This window comes from Anser anser (assembly GCF_964211835.1).
Source record: "Anser anser genome assembly, chromosome: 1".
NCBI classification, from domain to species: domain Eukaryota; kingdom Metazoa; phylum Chordata; class Aves; order Anseriformes; family Anatidae; genus Anser; species Anser anser.
The window spans coordinates 60,186,278-60,195,223 of record NC_139720.1 but is presented as its reverse complement, the minus strand read 5'-3'; the positions used below and the strand labels follow the sequence as shown (position 1 = coordinate 60,195,223).

The 8,946-nt window shown below is 39.8% G+C and overlaps 1 protein-coding gene across 1 annotated transcript in view; it reads right to left on the bottom strand.

Moving 5' to 3' along the window:
• Positions 1-8,946, bottom strand: part of WASHC3 (WASH complex subunit 3) — a 57,462-nt gene that overhangs the window by 12,616 nt on the left and 35,900 nt on the right. The window lies entirely within an intron of this gene.

Sequence of the window (8,946 nt, the reverse complement as noted above, 5' to 3'; positions counted from 1 at the left end):
CCAAATCATGGCTTCTGAAATGAGTTCACACTTAATCTCTTAGTACCACGTCCTCCTCAAAATAGTCTTACCCAGCCTGTCAACTTTACAGTGTTTACAGTATCCTAAAGATAAAACAAACAAACCATTTTTTCAGAGTAAGTGGATAAATAAAAATAATCCTGTTTGCTAAAATCAATCTGTTAATTCAATTATAAAGAACTAATGTAGCTTAAAGAAATCCTTCCCATTTTCCTGAGCTTTGTCATGCTACATTATTATATGAGTTACAGTCATGACCAAAAGAATGCATCACGAAGAATTTGCTCATTTAATTCATTAGGCCAAAAACCAAAAACCGCCAACATACATGAACATGCAGTTGCAGACAATGGATAGTCACCTTTTCATTTGTGCAGTGAACAGCTATTGAACACTCTTTGATTGTTCTCTGGCTCCTGGCATCTTTTCATTCGAGATCTTAAGTATTTTTTCAGTTCCGGTGTAAGCTGACATGTTGCAAGCAATTCAAAAAATTTCCTTCTATCAAGTTGTATCATTTTAGCTGTGGATGACTCTTGTTAAATAATGGTATTTAAATTGTTACAATCAAATGATATCTACAGGTTAATACAGCTAGTCATAGAAAGGTTTGGGTTGGAAGGGACCTTAAAGATCACCTAGTTCTACCCCCCCGCCATGGGCAGGGACACCTCCCACCAGGCCATGTTGCCCAAGGCCCCATCCAGCCTGGCCTTGAGCACCTCCAGGGATGGGGCATCCGCAGCTTCTCTGGGCAGCCTGTGCCAGGGCCTCACCACCCTCTGAGTGAAGAATTTCTTCCTAACGTCTAATCTAAATTTTTAACCTCAGTTCTCTTCCAGAACTCTTCCCTGCTTAACACTCTGAATTAAAAGTGAATCTTTTTCAACTTTTACCTTGAAGCTCTGAAAAGATATTTTTCACACAGCTCATATTATTTCCAGGTGGACAGCTGCCAAGGCTCTTCAAGGAGATTTGTGATCTCCTGTCAAAAAGTTTTCAGAGACTTTTGCTAAGGCTTCCACCAGCTTCCCTCAGATGGAACTCGTTTGTCACAGCAGCTCCCAGACATACACCTTACACAGTGTATTGAACCTCTGCAACAAAATAAGCTGGTACTCCTGTATGGCAAGTATGTGTTAATAAAAACTGCTCCATGCAAGCCATTTCCTACCCTGGGTTGCAATGAGAAAAAAACCTGGAAGTAATACCATCTTGCACCAGGCAGAGTCTCAAGCATGAAATTTCAAGTGTGCATGTTAGTACAGTGTAGAACAATTTAAAAGAACTTAAAAGAAAAGAACTTAAAAGAAAAAAGAAAAGAACTTGGAAAGGAAAGGAAATGGAAAGGAAAGGAAAGGAAAGGAAAGGAAAGGAAAGGAAAGGAAAGGAAAGGAAAGGAAAGGAAAGGAAAGGAAAGGAAAGGAAAGGAAAGGAAAGGAAAGGAAAGGAAAGGAAAGGAAAGGAAAGGAAAGGAAAGGAAAGGAAAGGAAAGGAAAGGAAAGGAAAGGAAAGGAAAGGAAAGGAAAGGAAAGGAAAGGAAAGATAAATAAAATAAAATAAAATAAAATAAAATAAATAAAAGGAAAACTCATTTTTTTCAAATTTAACTCCTCCTAAGTTTCTTCTAGCCAAATTATAGATTAAAAGAAGTTTAATCAACAGCAGCATTGTTCCACATTGCCTGTAAAAATGTGGTTGCTGATTCCATGTGTGCTTTACATGTGGCATATTAATAAAACAGGGAAAGTTCCTTAAGGATTGTGACCACCTAAAAGAGATAAACCAGAGAATTATAGGATAGTCTGTTTTGTACAGCACTCGTATTCAACTCATGTTCTCCACTGCTACATCATGGCCTGGCACAACAGTCTTTCCCTTGGCCAGATCCAGCTGCTCAGCCTGTTTTCCCAAAGGAAGAGGACCTTTCCTTCACAGGGAAAGCTGAGCAACCTGAGGCATGTCCCCCCACCAGGCAGGTGAGCAACCCTTCCTCCACTCTCCTGTGCCCCCACAGCCCAGCAGCGGCTGTGGGTCAGGAGGAGGTTGGCTCATACACCCTTTTGCTCAGGTCGAAGAGGTCTGCTTTTGCACTTAGAGAGAAGCAGAGGTGTCTGCCTTAATCTATCTTTTAACATTAATCCATTGAATACTCTGGTCAGAGTTGTGGGGAAGAAATCTGCACATTAAAACAACAAATACCTCATATAGAGGAGGGTCTCAGGTGTATGAGGAGACCTCTTTTGATTCACAGGCAGGAAGAAAGGAGCCAAAGAATGCAGGAATGACAGGACTAAAGAAAAGCAACTGGACTCCAAGGCAGCTTTTGGGGAGCTGCTCTCAGTTGAAAACTGTAAGAAATGATCCAGCACACAAGATCTTAGCAGGAAAGAATATGATATTCACTTGGAAGACTGATCCCTGTGTGGGAAACTGGCCAACAGGGAATCTGTGAGGCAAGCTCCAGAGTCCTGTGGCAGGCACGAAGAGGGATTTTGGATGTGAGAAGACATATGGAGTGAGAAGAACTAGCATTAAACTAGCCTGAAAGTGCTGAAGAGGAAAATTATGCCAATATGTGAAAATTTTGATTGCAGCATGGATTACCTGAGCTCTCCAGAAAACACAGAAAATTAGAGAGGGAACAGAGTGAGAGTCTCACACTCAGAGCTCAGATAGTGAAACTTCAGCAGCAGAGGCAGATAAAAAGGCTGGTGGAAAGAAAAAAGCTTTGCTTTTTGTGCAATATGTTCAGAAAGATTAAGCCTTCACTCTCTGGCGTGCTTTACATTATACAGTGGTTACCTAGGTGCAATATAAGTCTAAATCCGTAAGAAGGGCAAATATGCAAGCAGCAGGAGGGAGGGCTGGTTGAACTTGGCGAAGAGCTGAATGCAATCTAGCTAAGAAGTTTAGCTCTCCAAAAGATATGTGAGATCTTGGTCTGAGCATTGGAAAAGGAAGCTGGGAACTTTCCCTGAGTAATGTTTTCTCACCTGGAAGCAAATTACTGTGCTCTGTATCACTTTGTGTTGTTGGGATCTATTAACCTCTTGCCTTGTAGACATACCATGTTGACAAGTGATAGGACATGAGGAAACGGTCTCAAGTTGCACTAGAGGAGGTTTAGAGTGGACTTTAGGAAGAATTTACTCATGGAGAGAGTGGTCAGGAATTGAAATGGGCTGCCCATGGAAGTGGTGGAGGCCCCATCCCTGGAGGTTTATAAGAGGTGTGTGGACGTGGCACTTAGGGACATGGTTTAGTGGTGGAACTCTGTAGGTAAGGTCGATGGTTGGACTTGGTGATTCTGATGGTCTTTTCCAACGCAGATGATTCTGTGATTCTGCAATCACGCTGAAGAGAAGAAACACTCAGCAGGGCAGGGTTGCTTCTTGGACACAACATAAACCAGCTGTAGCGTGTTTTCATTTATAAGGTTTCCACAGTTTTGACTACAACTATCACAGCTGGGTCTGCCTTTCACTGCATTTGTGTGTGTGTGTGTGCATGCACCCATGTGGTCCCCATACATACATGCACAGACAGCATTAGCATGATGAAGCCTGACAGCGGTTAGAGTGCTGCATGTTGCTGCAATGTACATAAATGATAACAACTTCTGTACTTTATAAAAAGAGAAAAAGCGGTTGAGGATATTTTAAATGAGTTTTGGCTGTGTTTTCTGATTGGCAAGGTGATGCAGAAGAGGCTTGTCTTGCATTAAAAAGGAAAATAGGCAACTTCCACCTCCAGTATGTGCATATTTCCATGTACACAATAGATGGCGGTAGAAGACCACATGATCAGGGTTTGTTTTTCCACGTTCACTGAGAAATTACCACTGTTGCTAGTAAGTACAATAGTTTTATAGGTAGCTCTAGCTGGTTTTAATAGTCATTGGAGAGCCAGTTAAATGATTTTTTATTACTCCTCTGTGGAAAAAAAGTCAGATGCAAGTTCTCTTGCCATCCCTTTCTGCCTCAAAGTAAATGTATTTTTCACTGCAACATTTAGTTTCATAGCAACTTCAATATTCAGATTAATTTAGCTAAGCCAAAGGAGCCGCTTGATGTAGTTAACAGTGGCACAAGTTGCAATTTGGCTTTTGTTATGAAGCCACTTGCTTTGGGAAGTTTCTCTTATCCCATTACAAAAAGGTACATTTTACTCAACAGTTTTAACAGGTACCTATCATTTCTAATAGAGCATCAGAAAACGAGATAGACTTTATTTTCATGACACAACAATATAGAAAGAACAAGCTTTTAACATTTCAAAGTTATAGCCATTCTGCACCTAGAAACAGTGACATACCAGCTTGGTCATAAAACAAACAAACAAACAAACTAACAAAAAAACAACAACACCAACAATAAAATAAAATAAAAATAAATACAAATAATAAAATAAAATAAAATAAAATAAAAATAATAAAATAAAATAAATTGAAGGCAGCTGCTGTGTTTTTCCAAAATCCACTTCTGTTTACACATAAAGTCTGTTTTCAGTTATTTCATTGTGTGAGTAAACAGTTGGGTAGCATTTTTTGCATGTCTTCTGTGAAGTGTAGCAACAATCCAGGCCTCTGAACATCTATCAATTTATCTATCTATTGACATCTATCAATTTATCAAATTTTCAAGTTCAGCATTCTTGGTCTTAAATAAGCTATATTGAGTGTAGGTATTCCTCTAAAAACCCTCATCAACAGTGTTGCATGGATTTTTAAAAATAAATATTAAAAGTACTTTAACATAATGTGAGTACTTTATTATTGCTAGATGTCTCTAACAAATGGAACCTTTTACTCAACAACAGGATTCCTCTCCCCATACGTGCTCATAAAATTAATTATTAAGTGGAAGTTATATTTGAAAGAAGGCTTCTCTGATGAACAGCTGGACTTTCATCATGAGCTCTAATCTGGGGAACAATATCTCTGTAGTTCTACATTTATTAGAAAGACTAGCAGCTGACAGCTCTGTGCAAAAAGGTCTCTTTCCTTCCTCGTACACTGCATTAAATAGTTGAAAAAAAATAGGTGATTTTCATGGAGTTTTTTTTTTTCCTTTCAGTTTGAATTATTCAACAGTGTTTTGCCGTGGCAATAGGAAGGAGGGGGAGACAGCAGCATGGATTGACATCAGCTGGTGAGGGGGTCAGAGCAGGTTGCTCAAATGTGCAATGTCACATACACGGGCAGGTAGGTATGAGAAGAGTATCTCTCTGCAATGGGGTTGTTTTGTGTCATTTCATTTGGTAAAGGCAGAAACACACAAAAGTCAACAGAGACAGGCTAATTTCAAAGGTCTTATAGAAGGCTAAGGAAATTCTAACTAGGAAAAAAGGAAATCACATTGGTAATGAGATATGTGTCTTAGCTTCTATCTTTGCATAAAGGCTCTGTTAGATATTTGTTCATGTTAGCTACAATCTGGAACTATTTATTTTCTATCTGTCTATGGGTGACTGTGTGATGCAATTCTAGATTGCAATACTACTGTTCAGAGGAATTATTTTTGTTCAATTCAACCAGATTTCCCCCTAAACATCCAATGTATAGATATTTCAAAAACCTTGACTACACTCCAATCAAATGATCATAGAATCACAGAGTGTTTTGGGTTGGAAGGGACCTTACAGATCACCTACACACCCCTGCCATGTGCAGGGACACCTCCCACTAGGTCAGGTTGCTCAAAGGCCCAGCCAACCTGGCTTTAAACACTTCCAGTGGTGGGGCATCAAAACAAGGGTTTATGCTGCTAGGTGTTCTCATCCCAGCATTTTCATTTTCAGGCTGTTTTCTTTTTTTTTTCTTTTTTTTTTTTTTTCCCTAGTGTTCTGTGCTAGGTTTAATTTATATAGGTTACCTGGAAAAGTCAAAAACAGTTATTTTGGGAATACCATAAATATTGCTTTATTCAATTGCTATTCTCTTCCCCAGGCTAGTCCTTCATATTACAATAATTTCTTTTCTTTTTTTCCTTAATGAAAGTTGCAAGTTGAATTTAATACAGATTTGAAGTTGGACTAGGTTTATGTGTAAAATCTTTACTGCTTAGAACTGATTTTCACCATTGCTCTTGATCTCAATGTGGAAATGTAATAATGTTCAGAAACTCCTCCTGATGAAATATCACTCTGTTCTTGTAGAGAGCTAGGTAATCTTTGAAGGTTAAAATTCAGTAGGAGATATGAACCTTTGCCTAAAGGAAAAGCAATTTTCTTGCTTCTAATCAACCAAAATCACATTACAAGCCTTTTACTGGCTTTAATGGTTGGCATTTCTACTGCTCTGCAAGTGCATGCATTTTGCAAGTGCAAAACATCCCCACATGGCCTGGGGATGTTTTCTGGATAGCTTCTGGAGTCAGTAGCATAACATTGGGGTGGGTCTGGAAAAGAAATTATTCCTCTGTAAGGAGTTTGAAGGAGATGTCAAGTGCTAAGACTCTCTGCTTGTTCCACTCTAGATTCTTAAGCCCAACACGTTTTCATGTTGACAAAATGGAAATGGACTGTTCAAAGTGAAGTGTTCAAACCTGAGGTATACCAATACCACAGATTGCAAAAGGATGTTGTTTTGACTAAGTCTCTAATAAAATTTAATTCAAAATTCAGTGCAAAAGCTATTGTGTGTAGAGCTCATCACAGTGTGGCAAGATCTGAGAAGTCCCCAAGTAGCTGTAACAGCCTTTGAAGCAACTGAGGAAATGGGAGCCAGGGTTCAGAAAGCACTCATTTTCTCAGGAGTGTGGAAGCTTTCCATTGGCACGGGTTCATGTTGGTTTTGGGGGCACAGAGATGGCGCCATTTCTTATTTCTCCCTTTGTCCTCTGTCATTCTGTGTTACATAATACTCAATTCACACAAATTGTATTGGCAAACAGCTCTCCGAGTATGTTAGTATTAGGATGTGGTTTCTATGATTCTGTTCCAGAAATCATCCTTCTTCATGACAGTCAACAAATTAGCCTTACTTTCCTCCATTTTGTGGTCTCCATGCAATGCCTGGGGAATTTAAACCTATTCAGGTAGTAAGTCATGGGGGCTCTCTGACCTGACTGCCTACCAAAATCAACTCTGAACCAAGACACTGCCTACAGCTGGCATGGCTGCTTAGTTTAAAAGTGTTTACACCAAATGTTTGGGGCAATTATAGTATTATAGCAGAGTTTAGAGGGTGATTGCCAGTGCTGTCAAAGGGCGAAGCTGACATTTTTTCAGTACTTTTCCTTGCCAAACAGTTTTAAAATTTGAAAGTTTTTATTGTATTAGTGTAGCTTTTTAGCCGTGAACTGAATTTTAAACATGCTTACTGTTTAGGGTAGGCAATACAAAATCCCTATTGCTACTTTCCTGGAATTTCAACCAAAAGGAATGGTATAACATTATATAATCAGATTTTTTTTTTAAATCAACTTGCAGTTTTACATGGCATCTTATGCCTGCTTATGGCAGCCAGAACTGAGCATTGCCATTGAAAACAGAGAGTCATGGCAGTATATTCACTCCAAAAATACCTTCTGGTTGCAAAAATATTTAACAATGTTAGGCCAAAAGAGGAGTGAAAGGAAACTAAACAAAGACAGGGTTGGAAACTCGTCGTTGCAACGTCAGATAAAATTCAACATAGACAAATGCACAAACAGATAAATAAAATAATATATAAAAAATGTCGAATAAAAATGCAGTCCTGCAGACTGCTGAGTCTTGCTGAATATGGGGATGGGAAGAAAAGGGAATGACTCTCAAACCTCCTGGTTAAATTCAGCAAACAGAAAGTGCTGTGCAGGCAGCAAGCATTCAACTCAGGTCTGGTGATGGACATGTCCCTCCCGGCTTTCTAGAAAGAATAGACAGGCTGCCTCTATGCGTGTGACTGGGTTCTGGAAAAACAGAGATCTCAGAAACCAAAATCCTAGCAGTACCATGGACAGGTTATTGAAAGCACCCCATAAATCATGGGAGCAGTTAACTGGTGTGGCAAGATAAGGATTAGTGATCTGATTTTCTTCAAAGTCAGCTGGAGATGGGTGATTATCTCGTATAATAAGTTATGTAACTTTAAGAATCGGCAGTTCTGCATTTTTGTCACTTGCTCTCAGAACAGGAAAATTCAGACAGAGAATTAATGTTCAGAAGCTGAGAGAACAGGTAAGAAAGAGGAGAGTCCCCACATAAGGAAATGGGGGAAGGAAAAGGTAGGACTAAGACAGTTTGACTCAAAGCTGATGGAAATGAACACCTCACTTGCCCCTGGCCTCAGAAGAAAAAAATAAAGAACTCTTTATTATCCCATAATGAATATATATACTATCAGGGATACTAAATGACAGCAAATTACTTAGAGGAAGCAGGAAGCGCTTGTTCTCCAGTTATCTGTTTCCTGATACTAAAGATCAAGAGCTTGGTAGGTTTCACAGGAATGAAGTTATCCTGTAACTGCAGTCAAAGGACCTGGAGACAAGATACCTGCTCATGACATGCAGATAGGTCAGAGCCAGGAAGGCTTTGCCCATCTGTGTGTTTTCAGTAAAGATTTTGGGATAACAGGAGATCATGCTTGCTTGTAAATGTCCCCATGTAGCTTCTGGTGGGGAGACACCAACTTGTTTGGCAGTTTAAAAGTTTTCTTTTTTTTTTTTTCCCAACAAAATGGCAGAACTGGAAGAGAAAGAGAGTTCTGAAATGAAACACTGAGGAGTCAGTTACACACAGAGAGATGTTTGGGCAGCCCTGCTCCTGTCCCCGGTGTCATGTGGAAGCATCTGAAAAGGGTGTCACTGCAGGTGCAAGGAGGGTTTGCTGGCCTGCGATGGGTCCCCCATGCCCAGCGGCTAAGTGGTAGCTGAAATACATCCCAAGGAGTCAATGCACAGCAGCCCCTCGCACAACAAGGTGGGAAAACAGAAACCT